This window comes from Rattus norvegicus, chromosome 2 (assembly GCF_021556685.1).
Source record: "Rattus norvegicus strain SHRSP/BbbUtx chromosome 2, alternate assembly SHRSP_T2T, whole genome shotgun sequence".
Taxonomy (NCBI): Eukaryota; Metazoa; Chordata; class Mammalia; order Rodentia; family Muridae; genus Rattus; species Rattus norvegicus.
Genome location: NC_141535.1, coordinates 7,281,962 through 7,302,428, shown reverse-complemented (window position 1 = coordinate 7,302,428; position 20,467 = coordinate 7,281,962). Strand labels below are relative to the sequence as shown.

The following is a 20,467-nucleotide window of genomic DNA, read 5'->3' as shown; positions in this document are numbered from 1 at the left end:
CATAAAGCTTCTTTTAGTTCTTTCCAAGCATGTCTATATTCCGTCAGACATAGAGTTATTGTGCCCAGTCCAGCTTCTAAGTCTGTCCACATTAAACTCCTAAGGGAAAAGTCTTGAGGGAAAGTGTTAAGTAGATGTGCCAGGGCAGGAGTCACTGTCCAAGTGCTCCAAGATCTGCAGGAAAAAGCTCCAAGTTCAGCATGTAGGTAGAAAACTGCTTAAAAATAAACCTGTGTAAACAGGTGTAGTAGAGGCCCTGCCATCGATCTCAGCACCCAGGCAAGAGCATTGTCTTGAATTTGAGGCCAACATCGACTAAGTAGTGAGTTCTAGAATAGTCTGGGCTACACTGTTAGACTTCGTCTCAAACAAACAAAACAATGTGTAGCTTGCTCCTGTGAGTCTGAATTAAATCAGGGAACAGTCGATGTATGTGCTCCTCCTCGTAACTGTTCATGCTTCGAGGGGAAATGGCAGCATTTCTGAGCACTGCCCACCATGTGCTCAGCTGCACCCTGCACCTGAGAACACACAGCGTGGGTTCTTCACCGTAAGTAAGTGTGCCACTAAGAAGCAGAGAGGAAGGGATTGGCTAAAGCTTGTTTACACAAGTGATAATCTTTGAGGATTATGTTTTGCTCGTGGTTATATTTGTATACTTCTACATCATGTGATACATAGGGACCACTCAATGCCCATTTGTGGCATAGTTTAGCAAGAGTAGCTATAGGCAGGCTACATAAAGGATAAGGGAAAGGAAATATGCATTCCTCCAGAATACTTTTTCTTAGCAGATTCATCAGTTCAGCCCATACTGGGTCCTAACAGAAGGAACTCAGGCCTGTCATCCTTTGTATCACTTGGCTGTTTGGAACCTGGAAGTTGGCATCATCTTCCCGAGAGGCTAGCTTATCTGCTGAAAGCTGCCAAGAAATGGCAGGTGTGAAACAGCAGCTACTCAATGTACGCTTGCTCAACCCAGCAATAACCCAAAGGTTGTTCTTCTATGAGAACCTAGTAAGGGCTTCACCTAGAAAAAATGAGTCCTTGCATCAGCTCTTGATGGATTCAACATCATCTCCCCTGCTCTCTGGCCTCTGAAAGTGACCTTGCTATAACAGAAAGAAGTCCATCCAATGAAGGTCTGGAACTCACTAAAGCTCAAAAAACTGTCCCTAGGCACCTTCGGGGTGAACTAGGTGGACCTGTTGATGGGGACCATACAACCTTGTCTTACATGAGGACATAGACTCTTCCATCTAAACTTGTATGAATTTGGGTCTGAGTGTTTGATTCTTAATCTTTCCCACTGAAGGTCAACTATGCAAAGCATGTGACAGTTTGGTCAAAAGGACCCTCTAGTATATTTCTCAAGCTCCCTCTGCACCTTACTGATCTGTTCAAAATGTTCATAATTTCCTCTGTCCTTCACCAGTCTTCAAACATTGTGAGTTTTTGCAAAGTGTGGCATGCACAGTGCAGAGTAGACGATAGATTGAATCTATTATAAGGTAACCCAAGGTAATTACATGGACTGTTCTCGAGATCTGAAAGTGACCAGCAAGACCACTCTGGGGAAAAAAACAAAGGCTGAGAGCAAACAAGGGCCTGAGAGACCATCAAGAAGGGAAATGCCATCAAAAGGTGAGAGTGGACAGTGAGCATAGAGACCATTGTTCCATCCTACATTTTAAGGCAGGCTTTATACCATGTCTGAAACAGACTGTTTCCTAAAGGGCATCTTGTCCAGATGATTGATAGGCCCTTGAGACTAACTCTTAAGGCAGAGGACAATGAGTTATCAAGAAAAGGGACAATGGCATCTTTGTTTTTCTTTTACCAGAAGTCCTTCCACTAGATAGAAACCTTATAATCTTCCTGGTAGTTTAGAATGCCATTGCTCCACAAAAGACCAGAGATAAAATTCAGATGTCAGTATTTTTACCAATAATCAAAGTCGTTCAATTCCTACATCTGGTTTTACAAGTTGCTGACTAAAAAGGGTCAGTCCTAAAGAGCTTTCAAGTCTGTTAATATCTAGCTAGCAGTGTGACAGCAGGACATGACACAAGGGAACACAGGTCATTCTCCACCACACAGATCTCTTCATTGTGGGCTATTTCCTGCCCACAGGGCCAGCCTCCCCCAACTGAGTGCTATGTTGGTAGAGGGGAGATTCAGAAGACTGTTGTGCCCCTGACTGAGGCCAAAGAACCCCTTTCTCTTCCTCTGGAATTTGAACAGTAAATGATACTGAGCTGCAGAGTCCTTGCTCTCTTTGATCCTCCTCCCTACTCTGATGAGTATGTTAAAGTCTGAAAAACAGAATAGATGAGCCAAAGAGAGAATTCAAGCTTTTTGACAAATCCTAGCCTGGTTCACAGCTGTTAGAGTCCAAGAATCGCTGAAGGAAGACCCCGGATTCAAACAGTATTCAAAGGCAAAGAGCATTATTCTGCAGAAATTATTAGCATGCAGAGGTCAACCATTAATCAAAATGATCAGGACCAGAGAAGCTCATAGGCCCCCTTTTATACAGGAATTGGGGAATTTTCTAGAATGGTTTGGTAACCTCTAATATGATTGGTAGACTCAAAGCAGTGACATTAGTACAATTTTTATTGGCTTCTATGTCAGTTCTATTATAATTGGTGAGACTTTGAAGAATTTTGGAAACCAGCTCAGTTCTGGCATTGTTATCTCCTCCAGCCAGGTGTCCCAGGAGCTAACTCAGCTCTAGACTTCACCTCCCTAAGTCAGGGCTGTCATTGACTAAAGGCCCATTGTCAGTGGCTCCCTCTGGAGCCACTGTATGCCTCCTGGGGAATTGAAAATTTTTATTCCCAAGATTTTTGAACCTCCCAAAAGTTACTTCTATATTCGTTAATTAATATTTTTTAACTGTTTTATGCCAGGAGAGATGCTAAGCATCAGAAAAACTAAAATTAACAATACACTTTTGCCTCAAAAAGACAATATGGGCAGATGTAGGAGACAATATGACAATTATACCACGTGTTTTTGATAAGTTATTCTCAGCCGGTATTCATATACTCCAATCTCAAGCCAGAGGGGAAAGAGAAGAGAAAAAGAGTGTGCACATAAGAAGAAAGAAAATGCAGAGAGAAGGAGAGAGAAAAGAGAAGAGGAGAGGAGAGGAGAGGAGAGGAGAGGAGAGGAGAGGAGAGGAGAGGAGAGGAGAGGAGAAGAGAGGAGAGGAGAGGCCAAAATATCTGGATTGTATAGGAAAGAGCTTCTCGGGAAGGGGAAGCCCAGCCCCTGGGCTAGGGAATTTAGAGAAGAGAATGTGGTGTGTCAGGTAGGGACTGAGGCATGCTGGGAGAACCTGGAGGCCACATCCACTTTGGTATGTTAAATATGCACCTAGGCTGCTTGTCCCAGGTCTGAATCCTAGCAGTTCTAATAGGGGGTTCAATCAAGAGATTTCAGAAGCACTGAAGAAGACCACCAGACACAGCTGGAAGATTGGGCAGTCAAATTCATTCATCCTTTTTTCATCACTGTAGTTCTCAAAACTGCTGTGTAATTTTAGGGATTTCAGTGCAAAGCAGTAGGTATTGTATGGTGTTCCTTATATTTCCCACAGCAGTAGGAGTTCATAGCAAGAGTATGGCTTATTTACATCAAGAAGTAAACAGGTTCATGAAGAACCAAAAGCAGATAACACTTCACACCCTTCATGACCAATTTTGGTTGGTGATAATCCTGAGATTCTCCAGAGGAAAAGAACAGCCGTAAATTTTGAGCTCAATTTAAAGTAAACTTTAATTAAACACTAGCCAGGGTGATGGAGTCTGGCCAGGTCCACTTCTGGGTTCCCAGGAAATGGCACTTTTTACAGCAGCTTAAAAAGGCAAAACCACAAGGCTACCATATTTCTCATCAGGTCCAGTCAGGAGCAAGTATACTTGTATTTCCTGACTACATACTAACCACCTACATGTGTTCAAGCACATCTGGTACAGATAGGTCAATCAAACATAGGACAAACAGGAATGTATTTGAAACTGTCCTAACCGCACATAGAACCTTTAACCTACAAGGTATATTTTTCCTGTTTTGGGTACCCATTACCTTGCAAGGTTTATTGTTCTTGGTCCTATTGATTCTCATATTACATCATCCACAGTCCCAGAGGCTCCACAATCTTCCTAAAACAGCACCACTGTAGACATAATGTTTACATTATGCTATCCTTGTGTTACTCAAATGCTGAGTTCTCTGCCTTCATATCTTTTTCCGATTGGGACATGGCATTTTAATGCTTATGTCAAGAATCTCCTATCTCAAATTTGTGTAAACAATTCTTACCATTTCTTCTTTGCCTTGCCAATAAATGCTGATCACCCAGTGGATGGGCAGAAGAGAGAATAAAGCAGGACTTCTGAGAGAGATCGAGAGAGAGAGAGATCGAGAGAGACAGAGATCGAGAGAGACAGAGAGACAGAGAGACAGAGAGAGAGAGAGAGATCTGCCACTTGGAGGAAGGAGGAAAGATTTCTTGAGCGTTCACCTGGAGAATAAAAGACTCTAAATTCAAGTATTATGGGATATTGGCTGGGAGGTAGCCAAATTAGTTTAGGAGATTAATATAGATCAATTGGCTGCCCAGGTATTGAGGTGAAGCTTGAAAATAAATCTTGGCTCTGTTGTTTTGCTATTGGAAAACTAGCTAGGATAAAGAAATACAGCTGCTGTATTAATTTACTGAATACACTTATATTAAAGCTATAGTTTACAGTAGTTAAGAAGAGGTTCAACTCTGAAGGCTAACTTGGCAGTGGGTTGACCAATGGCCTCCTCACTCATGCCACTCATCTAGAGGGAGAGTAAAGTTGATTTATTTGAATGTGAAATGTCGCTCACTGGTTCAGGAGTTAAAATACCAATGTTGGTAATTATCATTCAGTCTACTAAGGACCTATTTGAATAAAGCAAGAAAACACAAAGAAATGGCATATTAATCTACAATCTTTTCTTGAATTGAGATATTAAAGTCTGCACATCCTAGGATTTGCTCCCCCACCTCCACCCCTACCCCAACACATATAGTTCTCAGGTATTTCCACTTAAAAATGACATATACCAGGACTTTCTTGCTTTTCTGGTTTTTACATACATACTACGGAATTCTCAGCGTCAGTAGACATTATATTCAGGCCAGTTCCTTTTGAGGTCAGTAAATGCATGTATCACATTCAAACATACAGCTCTCTGGCTGTTCTTAAGACAACTCTCTCTTTCCACTTTTAATAAGAGGAGACATTTCTTAAAAAGCAACACTATCCTATATAACTCATTAGAGCTATATCATCTGTGCTGGGCTTTCTAAGAACCGGCAAAAGTTCTTTGTCCAAATTCTGGAACCAAGTTACTCAGTTTTCCATCCCTCATCCCCCACCCCACCTCAATGACTTAGCAGCAACAGTCCTGCCATCACTAAGGGCCAAAGCAATGGAATTCCAGTTACCTTATTTTTCTTATGGGCACATTCCATACCCACTAGAGAGCTTGTCATCCAGGCTTGACCTGTCAATAGCTGTCTCCATCCCTGTTAGAGGCAGCCATTTTTCACCCTCCCCCTCCCTTCCCCCAGTAAGTCTCTTGTGAGAGGTCTGTTGAATATTGTAAATTTTGTGGCATCTCTTTCAGTGTGTCTATAGCTAGACCTGTAATTGCAAGGGAAATGGAGTGACCATTATTTGCATGAGACAAATAACAGTGGATTGGCACTACATGGGCCAAAGGATGAAAAAAATAGTTTCTACAGCAAAGAAGAGAAAATGTCTGTTAGAAAGACAAAGTCCAACTTTTTAAATAAACTGTAAAAGTGCTAAAAAGGGTGAGCCTCACAATTCCATGATAAACTTTCAACTGATTGTCAACTATACATTTTGAAATTCTCCAACAAGGATAGAAATATAGAATACCAACTAAAGAAATTAATTTGAAGTCCTACTAAACTGTTCCTTAAATTTTATAGAAGATTTAGTTAAGACCAACTCATATAGACATGCTTATAATTAAGTAGTTTCCTCTAATTTTTACTAGATCTCAAATTTTAATATAGATGTAGGCAACTCAATTACTACTTCTGGAACTATTTATAAGTTAATAGAATTGCATTCTGTTATCTTGGCCATCTGTCATTGTTGGACACAGGAATTTGAATTCTTTTTGAAAACCAAGAAATTTAGTTCTGTTCTAATATGGTAGTTTGAGTAGGAACGGTGTTTATAGGCTCACAGAGTTGAACTGGTCACCAGGGAGTGGCAGTATTTAAAAAGTTAAGAGGTGTGGCCTGGTTGAAAGAAGTGTGTCACTGGGGGTGGCCATTGACGTTTCAAAAGCCCAATCCAAGCCCAGTGTCTCTTTCTCCCTGCTGCCTTCGGATCTGGTTGTAGAACTCTCAGCTACTTCTCCAGCACCGTGTCCACCTGCATGTCCCCTTGCTCCCTGCCATGATGACCATGGACTTCTGAAACTCGAAGCAAGGCTCAATTAAATGCTTTTCCTTTATAAGTGTTGCCATGTCATGATGTCTCTACACATCAATTAAACACAGACTAAAACAGCTAGTCAGAAAGACATATTGCTTTTTATGTTTGGACAGTTGCCAGAATTAGAGCTATTATTCATATCATACGGCAAAGCTAAATTAAGTGAGTTGACCTTCAAATTACCTTCTTCTTAAGATCACCCAAAAAGGATAATAAGAGGCAAACTAGAGTCACATATTTGGAGTTTAGAACAATCATGTTGATCCCATGAGTAAAGACATCCTTTCTAGTCAGTGTTAAGACTTTCACCAAGGCTGGGCAACCGCTTTTGCCAAGATGGCGCCAAAAGCGAAGAAGGAAGCTCCTGCCCCTCCTAAAGCTGAAGCCGAAGAAAAGGCCTTGAAAGCTAAGAAGGCAGTGATGAAAGGTGTCCACAGCCACAAAAAGAAAAAGATCCAAATGTTACCCAGTTTTTGGTGGCCTAAGACCCTGCAGCTCCAGAGGCAGCCAAAAGAGCCTCAAAGGAAGTGCCCAGGAGAAACAAGCTTGACCACTATGCTATCATCAAATTCCCACTGACCACCAAGTCAGCATGAAAAAAATAGAGGACAACATGCTTGCGTTCATTGTGGGTGTCAAGGCCAACAAGCACCAGATCAAAGAAGCCATGAAGAAACTCTATGACATTGATGTGGTTAAAGTCAATACCCTGGTAAGGCTTGTTGGAGAGAAGAAGGCATAAGTTTGCTTGGCTCCTGATTATGATGCTCTAGATGTTGCCAACAAGATTGGGGCCATCTGAAGTGAGTCCAGATGGCTAATTCTAAAACCTTTTTTTCACCATTAAAAAAAAAGACTCTCACCAAGCCATTGCATATAAGCCTAAGTTGAAGGAGTCTTTGCACATAGATGATTTTACATCAACACCAGAGAAAAGCAATGTGGCAGCTTGATTTTAGCAGAAGTATGTGAAGATTTCTATTTCCATCAAAACAAAGCAAACAAAACCAACTAGACACATAGCAACGTAGAACTAAGAAATAGGGAAACATAATTCTGTCATGTCACATGTCACATGTGGACACCAAACAGGCGTAAGAAAGTGCACACCCACTGCTTAGCTACAAATCCTACATAAACCTGCAAGAGCTTGGCTTATTTGTGAAGGAAAAAAGAAAATTTTAATGGTGTTTTTTCCTAAGTTATTTTTTTACAAAGAATTTAGGAAACATAATTTTCCCTTCTTTTCCTAAAAATGTTCTCACTGGATCATGGGAAACTTTTATAGTAAAAATGAGTGTTCTGCATGAAATTCAAGAAGGATGACCAAAATGTGAATGCTTCACTCCTTCTTTAAAAGGGGAACAAGAATACCCTTGGCAGGGAATAGAGAGGCAAAGATTAAAACAGAGACAGAAGGAACACCCATTCAGAGCCTGCCCCACATGTGGCCCACACATATACAGCCACCCAATTAGACAAGATGGATGAAGCAAAGAAGTGCAGGCTGACAGGAGCCGGATGTAGATCGCTCCTGACAGACACAGCCAGAATACAGCAAACACAGAGGCGAATGCCAGCAGCAAACCACTGAACTGAGAATAGGACCCCCGTTGAAGGAATCAGAGAAAGAACTGGAAGAGCTTGAAGGGGCTCGAGACCCCATATGAACAACAATGCCAACCAACCAGAGCGTCCAGGACTAAGCCACTACCTAAAGACTGTACATGGACTGACCCTGGACTCTGACCTCATAGGTAGCAATTAATATCCTAGTAAGATCACCAGTGGAAGGGGAAGCCCTTGGTCCTGCCAAGACTGAACCCCCAGTGAACATGACTGTTGGGGGGAGGGCAGTAATGGGGGGAGGATGGGGAGGGGAACACCAATATAGAAGAGGAGGTGAAGGGGTTAGGGGGATGTTGGCCCGAAAAAATAAAATAAAAAAAATTTTTTTAAAAAATGAGTGTTCTGATAAACGTCATCAAACTTGGAGCAGTGTAATTTAGTGAAAAGAGAACAATATTCCAAGTCAGAAGAGCCAGGCTTGGCTATCATCCACATAGCACCAAAGTGAGCTTAGGTAGCTTGCTTTACCTTTAATTCTTTATTTGATAAGTGCTACAGAATAAAACCAAGGCCTCAGACACTGTCATTTCAGCTCTATCTAGTGAGCTCTGAATTTATGGTTTCTCTATGATACAGTGGACATATAATTTTCTTTGTAGGATTTATGAATGTTAAATGCTGTACTAAGTGGGAATAGGGGAGCTTTGGTTTCTCTCTTCAGATTCTTGTTATTTTCTAACACTTGGATACGTGGTTCAAATTCAGTTGAATCTTATATGACAGAAGCAAAAGATATTGGAACACCATGATGAAAGATGAATACTCCTTAATCGTACTTCATAGTAGGAAGTTATGGCCATGGTGGATTGATTGGCCATGGTGATTGGTTTCTAGTATCCAGAAGTCTTTCTAACATTTTTCAGATTCATTTCAGGATAGCTATAGTAGTCAGGTGTTCTAAGAGAACCCCAACATTGACCTATTTCTCACTCCTGATTGGGGCTTGATTATACCTGTCACTATAACTCTACTGCCTTTAACACCATGTCTTACTCAGCATGAAAATAATTCAATTAGTGTGAATGAAACTGAGGAGACGTTGTAGAGAAATGTATCTAGGAAGGAAGTTCATATCTTCATTGGGAGGACCAAGAACTTGAGCACTCTCACATGCTAAAGATAAATGAGTGAGCTTGCAGAATTTAGAGAAAGATGAAGACACTTCATGTGGCTTAAACTGAGTTGAATTTTCTGTTAATTGTAACAGCAAGCAGTTGCTAAGTGAAGTAAACGCTTGGGAAACAAAAGGAAGTAAATTTTTGGCCTGTCATAGGGTTTATGCATTTTATCAGAGAAACAGAATGCTTCTTAGAGCACTTTCACATAGCCTCAGTCGAAGTGTACAAATGTATGGAATTTTGCATTTGACAATAGAGCAAATCTGTTAAAGTCAAAATTGTGACACTTGCATATATGTTAAATGAAGAATCTGGTAAACCCTTGCTTAAGAAATATCAGCCTATAATGACTGAAGTTAGAAGATGTTTCCGTTTCCTGGTGCTGTGACAGAAATACAACAGTAAAAGTATCTTAAAGAAAAACAGGGGTTTTTTTGTTTGTTTGTTTGTTTGTTTGTTTGTTTTTTACTTATGTCCATCATGGTGGGAAGGCATGTCCTCAGAGTCATGAGGCCAGCCAGCAATCAGGAAGCAGAGTGATCCTATATCATGCACACACAGGAAGCATGAAGAAAGAAAGGAAAGTGGAGTTATACTCTAAACCTCAAAGCCTGTCCCCAGCGATGCACTTTCTCCAGCAAGGCTCTACCTACCAAAGGTTCCATGACCTTCGCAAACAGAACCACCAATTTGGGGACATCTGTTTCCATGAGTCTGTATGGGACATTTCTCCCTCAAACCACAAAAAAGAATATTGTTTGCAAATACCTTCCACTGGGACCTGTGTTGATTTATTAGCTAATTGTTTGTATCGGTTCAAAGAAGGCCTCCACATAATTTGGGGAAAACACTTAGATACTTATCAATTATCACAGACAGCAGTTCCACTTAAAATTAACCTTTTAGATGTAAAGTTATTTTGCTGTTTTTTCCATAGCCAGGTCAGAAATGACAATGATAAACATTCAGGAAGAGATTATTCTAGCAATAATTCATAGAGATTCACCCCATACTAATCTCTTCCCTGTATAATCTTAACCCACACTGAGACTAGGCTTGATCATGTGATCTGTTTTAGAGAAGGAGACACGAGCATGTATGTTTAACAAACCAGATGATTGATAAATACTTGCACATGGATGGCCGCATGCCCTTTCTGAGTTGTTCTCCTGACATCACCATTCTATGAAAAAGCCCAGAAGAAAATATTGCACGGGAGCAAAATATTACTCAGTCACTCAGTAACTTCAGCAGGGTACAGCCTCCAGCTGACCCTTCAGTTGTATGTATACACACATGTGAACCAAAGAGAAAACTGTAGACCTGCTGATCAAACCTCAGAACTCTAAGAAACCATAGTCATAGTGGTTTAAACTATGACTTGTTTCACTGAATAAATAACTAAATAGGAGAAAGTGCAGAGGCACTTCAAAGCCAGCCTGGCTATATAACAAGACCTTTTCTTATAGGAGGGACTAGAAACCTTAGGCTTGCATTCTAGTCTCCAGCAGCTTGATGAATTGGAATATTTAACTGATTATCACACAGCTTAATGAGCTATCACACTAATATAAAATAACCCAACAAAGAAACTAAAATTCAGAGTATAAACTCAGGTCTTACTACATTTCCATGCGGTAAAATCTTGTTTTACAAACTGGGAAAGTCCTGATATAATTTTGTTAAGTCTTATGTAACTAATGCAAACCATAACCAAATTTTTAAAATAAAGAATGAGAATCAATTAGACCGCTATACCTTTTATGTTCCTACTTAAACAAATTGAAACCTAAGAAACGACTGAAAAGAAAATAAATCTTAAATTCTATCAATTACAAGAGGACAACTAGGTAACTGGTATGACATTAGCCACTGTCTTAGAACCCTACTGCCATGAACAGACACCATGACCATGGCAACTCTTATAAAGGAAAGCATTTACTCAGAGCTGGCTTATAGTGTCAGAAGTTCAGTCCATTGTCATTATGGCAGGGAGCAGGGTGGCATGAAGGCAAACATAGAGCTGAAGGATCCAAGAGTGCTACATCTTGATTCACAAGCAGCAGAAGTCAAAGGGACACTATCCTGTGAACGATCATCTGAGACCTCAAAACCCACACCACTAGTGACATACTCCTTCAGTAAGGCCACACCTACTCCAATGAAGCTATACCTCCTGTTTGTTTAGTTTGAACTCACTAGTAGATTAGGCACCTGATAAACTGGGTGTGGCAGTTGTCTCTTGTAGCCCAGTCACCTCTTTATAGCACCACTGGGCGGAGACCAAGCCTTTAACACGTAGTTTGGAGGGAGGATATTGTCAGCTCTGGGGCAGAAAAAAGGAGAGGTTTGAGAGAAAGCCATTGAATCCAGACATATACACATGTAGGGTACAATATATGTTATATGGTATAATATGCAATATAATATATATGGCATAAACTTTATTAAGAGATTGATTAACATCACAAATAGGATAGAAATGCACAAATAGGGAGGAAGATGTATCAGTCCTACTAGTCAAAACAACTGTTTACTTTTAAAGGTTTCCAAGGGAGGGTAAGGTCCTTAGTCCTGGAAGGCAAGAGACCAGTCAATATGTAATTCATGCTACAAAAATGGCAGTTACAGAAACACTGTTTAGGAGAGAGGGATGTGATTACTATGTGACTGCAATCAAACTACTTTAGGCTGGTCATGATGACACATACCTTTAATGCCAGCACTCATTAGGCAGAGACAGGCCTACTGTGAGTTTGAGGCCAGCCTGATTTTACAGAGCAAATTCAAGGCCACGTAAGGCTACATAACAAGACTCTGTGGCTTAATAAAACTGTCAGGAGGCATCTAGGAAAAGCTAAGGCTAGCAAGGGGCCCTCCTGGAGGTGACCTATCATCTTTGCATGGTCTGCAATGGGTGAGTTTGAAGAAACAAGACCCCAAGAGACTTCACCCTAGGATTGCTTTGCAGCAGCTGATATGCATTTCCTGTCACTATTACATACCCTAAGGACTCCTGGGCATCAGCCCACCATATTGAGCAGACTTCCTGCAGATCAACATAAAGATGAACTTTCATGAATTAATACTGTTTAGATGAATTAATGATTTTTATAGAATTCTCGATTTGATTCAAGTAATTTTATGAAGAAAGTTTTAAGAGATGGCTTTAGTTGTTTTTGCTAGAAAGATGTAATAAAATTAGAATCAAGAATAGAATGTGCCTGCTCATCATATAGTAAGTAAAGTCTTCATAATAAGAAATACAATGAACTCTCATAATTACACTAAAAAGAAAAACAGGTTTAGGACAAATTTATGTTCAAAGAAAAGCATTCAGGTCCAAGGATGAATTCACAGGTGTGCACTGTGCAAGGGCATGTAAAAAACTGTTACTTTGAACTTGTAACAGCTTACAGTATGAAACTTATTGCTTTGAACTTGCTATTAATATTCTTCTGTAACTTCCCTTTTAACATTCTATCTGTGAGGTAATTTTTTTCTTACACAGAGAGCTTTTTAGCTATAAGAAGACTGAAAGCAATAAGGGAAGTTGGTGGGGCTGTTTCCCCCTTTATCTGATGAGTTGTCTTTCTTATTCTTTTTCTCTCTGGTTCTGAAAGAGTTAATTAGCTCTGAGCTTCTCACCTAGCCACCAAGATGAAGGGGGTGGGGGGGCTGGGGCTGGCTTGACAGAGAAAGGCAGTCTACCAATAAATTCTTTTACTTAATTCCCCACTGCTAAACAGACATTACTGCTTATGTAAGCACAAATAATGAGAGGTAATGAGCTAAGTTTCCCCATTGCTTATTTAAGCATTGAGTATTAAGTTTTCAGGGTTTCAGCATACAACAGTAAGAAAGAGTTAAGTCTCCAGTGTTAAATAAAGCAGTGATTCATAAAGTAAAAATAAAGCACAGAGAATTAAAGAGAAGAGAAGCCAGAGGTTTCCAGCCACAGAATAAAGGAGAAAGTGTTAAGTCTTCAGAAGCATCAGCTTCCAGGACAGAGTTACAAGGTTAAAGATATCAGTCTTTTGGCCTTTGTTCAACTCTGTGTTCCACCACAGCTTGGAACCCCAAAAGGCCGGGGCAAAAACTAAAAAGTTGTCAACAACAAAAGCTGATCTTCTTTGAACCCTAAGTGAAGGAGGTTGGAGGCTCTACCCCTGTCTGTGCTGCTGACAGAGCAGAAAACCCTGCTCACAATGTTCACAGCTTTTTCTGAAAGGTTTTGGGTGCTCTAACAGACAGACACTTCAAATCTAAAACATCACAAGTATACTGTCATTGGAAATATTCCACCAGGATTTGCAGACATCTCTCTGTTAAATATTTCCTTTTCTGCTTCATTGTTCACCCTATGCAGCTCTTCCCTTGGGCACCTGTAATGGATTTCTGGACTACCTTCACTTTGAGTCACCCAGTTCATGCTGAAAAAAATTTTTTTTGAATTTTTAAAAATGTTTATATATGTGTACTGTATTTACCTTATATACCTTCCTCAAGTTCATAACATCTTTTTCTTTCATTAATATTTTTACATATATATTTTTCAAAGTGTAAAAATAAAACCCAAATCAATTTAGTGTAACTTAGATGTTTTTAGGGCTGACCATTTGGCACGGGGCAAGCTGATTACCTCTCTCCACTATTCATAAGCCTCTCTAGGTCTTGATCTAGGGGAGGACCCTGTGAGATTTTCTTCATTCACAGGTCAATTGCTGTTGCAATGTTCAAATCCTGTTTAGGCAACAATATTGTTGAATATTGAGTGTGGCCTCCCTGTTACATAAAAAGCCCAATGGCCTGGTCTGCTGCTGTTACAATGTTTCTAGTCCCTCCTCTCCATTTCCCTTCCTTTGGGTTAGGATTGCATTGTAGATTCATTGCTTGGTGTTGGGCACCCACAGTCAGTTCTTCTTGTATTTTTACTCTGCAGAGCTTTCTGTCATGGCTACAAAAAGAAGCTTCTTTGATGAGGGGTGAAAACTACACTTACCTGTGGGCATCAGGATAAGTACATTAAATGCAGCTAACCATTATACTGGTTTAGGGAAGGGGTTAAACTTGAAAATGTTAACATATTTCAACTTTAGTTTTTAATAGTATTGTAAATAGTTATAATTTATTAAGTGGTTTCCATGAAACAGGCATTGTGTTTGGCATTTCACAAGCACTAACTCATGAAAACCCCACAACAAGCTGGAAGGCACATCTTATCATCACCTCCAGTTTAAGGAACTGGAGAGAAAGATAAGCTGTCCATGTCCAGACAGCTTTTAAGTGGCAAAGCTTATCTCTTTGCTGCTGTTATCTGAAAATATAGTAGAAAAATTTTGTGGGTGTTTTTTTTTAAGATGCAACCTTCCTTTGCATCAATACACACCATCAGGAAGAAGCTGGGAGGGAGGATGTTGGGTAAACGAAACCAAAACAACATCAATTCCTGACTTGTTCTAAAGAACAAAATTATATTTTGGACAAACAACCAATGACCATCAGGATTTCTCATCATCTCAGCTTCTAAACAAATCAAGTAAAGAACTCACTTGCTGGAAATGAAGAAGCATATCACTTAGTCTACCAAATCTACTCTTCCCTGCTCAGCCATACATGCCTGCTCAGCCAAAGACCACATCTCGAAGTCCTCTTTGCTCCTAGATATAGCAAGTGACTCAGTTCTGGGCTGTGGAATGTGGTAACAGTAACGTTTGCTTTCCAGGCATGGGCTCTGCCATGTGCTTTTTTTCTCCCACTGGCCACCACTCATGGTGGGACAGTGACTCGGGTTTATCCACACAGACAAGGGAGCGGAAGAACCAAACTGCATTTACCTATGCTTGAGTCATCTTACAGTAAAGATAAACAAGGTTCTTGCCTGTTTATGACTGAACTACTGTTTGTTAAGGACTGGGCTATGCCCCACCTATAATCTTAACTACAAATTGTTCTGTATCTCCTGTTCCAGGAATGGCAATAATGTCTTTGTTTTAGGAGATCATTATGACTAACTTGTTATGCTTATGTTCTGTTCCTGTAACCCTGCCTATTTTGTGAGTCAACTCTGCCCCCCTTAGAAACCTCCTACCCCTGAGCTACAAAAACCCTGTCTTTCTCATGCTCAGGGTTTCTCTCCAAAATGCTGATATAGAATGAAACAATTAGCTAGCCAGACAAAGTCCACCCCTAAAATAAATCTTGTTTTAATTAGATAATCCTAGATTTGGTGTTTCTCCTTACACTTTTCAGGCTTAAAAGAAACATTCTGGAACATGACAGAGCACCAATAGGAATGCAATCTGGATGTTTTGGAATCTTGTGGTACAAAGGCAAGCCAGCCTAGACCGAGGATCATATGAGACTGTACATGTCATCCTTAAGCTACTGCATTTTGTGGGGGTTTGTTTTTGTTACAATAGATAAACTTTTCCTTTGCATAATATTCCAAGGATCTATTAAATTAGACAAAGATATGGTTCATTCCTCAGTTTTCTGCTCCAGGAGCTGTCTAAGTTTCCAGGAAATGCTGGTGTGAATTACATGGGCACAAAATTACACTATGACGCTCCTTAGGGGCTTAAGGATGATCTAGAGCTTGACCTGTGACCATAGCCAAACTGCATTTATGAGGAATTTGCTCTATTTGCCTTAAAAGATGTCCATTAATGTCAGAAGAGACTTTGTGTCCATCTAAGCGTGTTAAAGAAACCTCATTCACAGTACAGAGCAGCGGTCAGACACAGCGTCTATGGGACCCATTGTTAACTCCCATGTCTTTCCTGTCCTTTAGCAGAAGCTAGTTTTATTCAGGATCAACATATTCATATGCTGTGCTGAGTAACAGAATACTTCAAACCTTATGGCATAAAATAACCATTATTTGATTATGTTCATGGATTCTGTAGAGCTGGAGATCAGACCAAGTACTTGTCTGTGTGGAGCTTTGTCTTGGAAGGAAGAAGTGGAAGAGTCTGTAGTCACTCGAGAGTTTCTAACTTTGTACAAATAGCCCCTTCGATACGCAAAAGCTGGGCTCATCGGAGCCTATTGACTAGAGTGCTCACATGTGCTTCCAAGTGGCCTCAAGAGAGACGGACTTACCAGACATGCAAAGACGGCATACTAGTGGTAAAGCAGAAGCAGTAAGATGCTGTCCCACTGCCTCAGAACCCAGGCAGCATTGTTGTCTCTGTGCCCTACTGATCAAAGCAGTCACACATCTGCCAGATGAATAAAGAAGTGGATACAAATCATTTCTTCTCATGGAAGGAATCTTCCTCATAACCATTCAGGAGTTGTTTAACAATAAAAGCCCTCTCCAACCGGAGTAAGATAAAAGCCCTTGAAATTAGGAAGTCCAAGAACACAAAATGGTTTTGGGAAGAGCTGAATGAATCCAGTCACAGAAAATACATCACCAGAAACATGTGTTCTTCCTCTCAGCTTTCCCTTTCTTAGACTGTCTCATTCTGAGTCTCTGCTCCCACAAAATTCAAGGGCTTTTTAACAACATATAGTTCAATGCAGCCAATAGAAAGACACCATCATATATTATTTAAGACCAGCAAAGATCACAGGACCAACCATGCTCACTTGAACATGTGACAAAATTTGCATTATGGGCACATGCTTTTTAAGAACGATAAATATCAGGCCTTCCTGGGGCTTCTGGCAGGAGAGTTGATCTACATCATTGTACTTGAGGTAATACTAAATAAAGGATCTGGGTAATGAATACTAGATATTCGATGTGCAAGATTCTAGCTTTACCATTCTGACCACTGTGTTAGCTGCATTCAACTGACTTTAAAGATACATTTTGAATTTCTAAACCAACGTTTTATTTTTACTGAGCATTTCTATTACTGTAATATCTACTATATTTATATATTATATATAATATATAAGTAATACATACATATACAAGTATATTAGGTATAAATATATTATTATGTATTTAAAATGTAGATACCAAAACCTTACCCCATGCAAGAACATTCTACAGTATACTCCTCTGTGATAATGTTATGGCCCTGACATTATTATGAGAAATAATTTCATAGTCATATGTTTGGAACATTAGGTTAAAGAGATTTTGCCTCTTTTTTAAGCTTTTTATTATAGAATATACAAAACACTGAGAGTGTAATACAAAAGAACACCCACACATTCAGCACTGAATTGCAACAGTTGTTAGCATTTGCTATGTTTGCTTTTGTGTTCACGTTGGTGACAGGGATAAGCTGACGAGCTCTCGCAGGCATCATGAGCTCATCTCATTACACTTTGCTCTGCCTCTGAGCACACAACTGCTAAGACATTCTTACATAACTCCAAAAGCATGATCGTGCTTAAGGAAAGTAGCAAGAATTTTTCTTAATACCTGTTTTTAAAACGTTTTATTGATTCTTTGTGAGTTTCACATCATGTATCCCAGTCCCACCCATCTCTCTGTCCCTTCGTATTTGCCCTTGCAACTCCCCGAAAAAGAAAATAAAAAACAAAATAAACAAAACAAAACAAAGCATAGAAAACATCTTGTGGAATTTGTAGTGTGACACAGGGTGTCGCACAGAACAACACTGTCCACATATCTTCACTTGCAAATGTTCATTGCAACGAAGTCATTGGTCTGGTTTGAAACCTCTGGCTTCTGTGACACCATTGACACTGGATTCTCCTGATTACCCCGCAGGTACTCTGTGTCAAGGAGATTCTGCAGCTTTGGATCTGCAGGATTGGTCCTTCCAAGGGCTCCAACAGTTCCTAGGTAAGGTAGATGTTGATCCAACCCATAGCCTGGATCTGTGCCTGGGTAGTAGCTAAGCTGGTCAGCCTCCCAGCTCTCCCATACGCATACCACCGGGCCAAACTTTCTAGCACTGCCCCAGTTATATTACCCAGTGCTGCAGTTGTCAAGGCACGGGGCCAGCTCACCTCAGTGAGCATCCCTTACTGTGCTGCCCAGGCAAAGTACAAGGCCAGCTCTGCAGAGTGCTGTAGCCACTGAGAATGGAGTCATCTCTGCACAGCCCCTGCATATTACTATGGTCTCTGGCAGCAGTCCAGAACAGGGACATCTGCATAGTCTTCAGTGACACTGACCCCTGCTGCTACATGGCCACAGACCCAGATATAGCCCTTAAGGGTAGCACAGCCTGGGACTCCAACCTGGAGGCAGGGCAGGTCACCCACTACTGGCCACTCCTCTCCACCTTCTTGTCTCCAGCCACATTTCTCTTCATTTTAGTCGAACTGTTCCACCTCTCTTTCTCTCCCATCTGTGAACCACATTCTAGCACATTGTAGTGGCTCTTGCTGCAGGTGAGCCATGGCTGGTTGGTGGCCTCTGGGTGTCGTCCACTTACTTGAGCCATGACTAATAACTTTTATACTCAGTTCACAACTACATGTTCTCTGTGTCAGTATAACTTGAACTTTTCCCTTTGAACTCAAATCTAATGGTAATCCATCCACTTGACTCTATTGTTTTGTTCAAACAATCTTTTGACCTCTTAAAAAATGATGCTGTATATTTAAAGAAACTACTTATCTTATGAGCCTTTTAAAAATCTTTCTTTTATACTGATCGTGTGTGTGTGTGTGTGTGTGTGTGTGTGTGTGTGTGTGTGTGTTTATAAGTGGGCACTTATACAGTGTGCCATGAACCATCTTTGGAAGACAGAGGACATCTTTCAGGAGTTGGCTCTCTCCTTTCACCATGTAAGTTGAAGATACAGAATTCAAGTCATCAGACTTTACAATTAACCCATCTCACCAACCCAGCTGCACATTCTCTTGTTGCTAAAATATCAGCTCTCACCCTGGCATGGGCATACCAGTCATTTAGTAAACAGTGGGAATATTCTTTAAAGCATATAAACATATCCTACCAACTCAGAACTACATTTATTTCAAATTCATCTTCCCCTTAGGCTAAACTCAAAAGCAAATGGCAAAAGGAAAAGAGACAATGAATCTAATCTCTTGAAACTAAATCATTACTTTCACAGATTTTACAAAGATATTCTACCACTATTATTTCTATTTCTTCCCACTTTAAACAATTTAGTTTTAAAACAATTTAGTTTTAAATTCTGATTTTAAAATCAGAAGAAGAGAAATAGCCAGGTAAACACTATCCTAACTGGGGACCTAGGGTGTAGAACCATAGAGTCTCATAGTAGTCTGATAGGGTCGATGACAATGTCGTTGTACAATGAGGCAAACTCTAATGAGGTGAGAAAGGACAAAGGGCTCAAAGCTTATCTTTGTTAGCCAATCAGGAGGAAATATCAGACAAATTCAAATTGAAGGGCATCAAAACAGTTAACGTTGTTGAGCATAGTAGCTCACACCTGAAATCTCAGTTACTTAAGAGGCAGGGGCATAAGAAAAGTTCTTGTCTCAAAAAGGAGAAGAGAGGGAGAAGTTATTCATGCCATAAATGTTTTTTTTTATTTTTTTTTATTTTTTTTCTTTTTTTTATTTTTTATTTTTTTTTATTAACTTGAGTATTTCTTATATACATTTCAAGTGTTATTCCCTTTCCCGGTTTCCGGACAAACATCACCCTCCCCCCTCCCCTTCCTTGTGGGTGTTCCCCTCCCAAACCTCCCCCCATTGCCACCCTCCCCGCATAGTCTAGTTCACTGGGGGTTCAGTCTTAGCAGGACCCAGGGCTTCCCCTTCCACTGGTGCTCTTACTAGGATATTCATTGCTACCTATGGGGACAGAGTCCAGGGTCAGTCCATGTATAGTCTTTAGGTAGTGGCTTAGTCCCTGGAAGCTCTGGTTGCTTGACATTGTTGTACTTTTGGGGTCTCGAGCACCTTCAAGCTCTTCCAGTTCTTTCTCTGATTCCTTCAACGGGGGACCTATTCTCAGTTCAGTGGTTTGCTGCTGCATGCCATAAATGTTAAGAAAACACTGAATAGCTTGTGTTGTTGCAAAATCAGGCTTCACTTTCAGAGCTTCTAGTTTTATTAATAAAAGAATTTAAAAATGAATTTAGAAGTTATTTAGGCTTGTGACCAGCATCTGCAAATAACCTGGAAGAAAGAAAAGAAAAAGCTACTGTCTTTTGAATTAGAACTTGGAAAGCGGCAGGCTTAACAGTACTGTGTGGCAGAAACTACCTAAGCAGGATCATGGAGAAGAACTTCTGAGAAGTAAAAGCATACTTTTTCATTAAA

General features: G+C 40.3%; 1 pseudogene across 1 annotated transcript; it reads left to right on the top strand.

The window, feature by feature from the left end:
- The first annotated feature begins 2,967 nt into the window (after window positions 1-2,967).
- On the top strand, window positions 2,968-7,384 carry LOC147995949 (large ribosomal subunit protein uL23 pseudogene; annotated as a pseudogene). The gene has a single exon (XR_015673403.1). The product of XR_015673403.1 is annotated as a large ribosomal subunit protein uL23 pseudogene (transcript).
- Window positions 7,385-20,467: the final 13,083 nt, after the last annotated feature.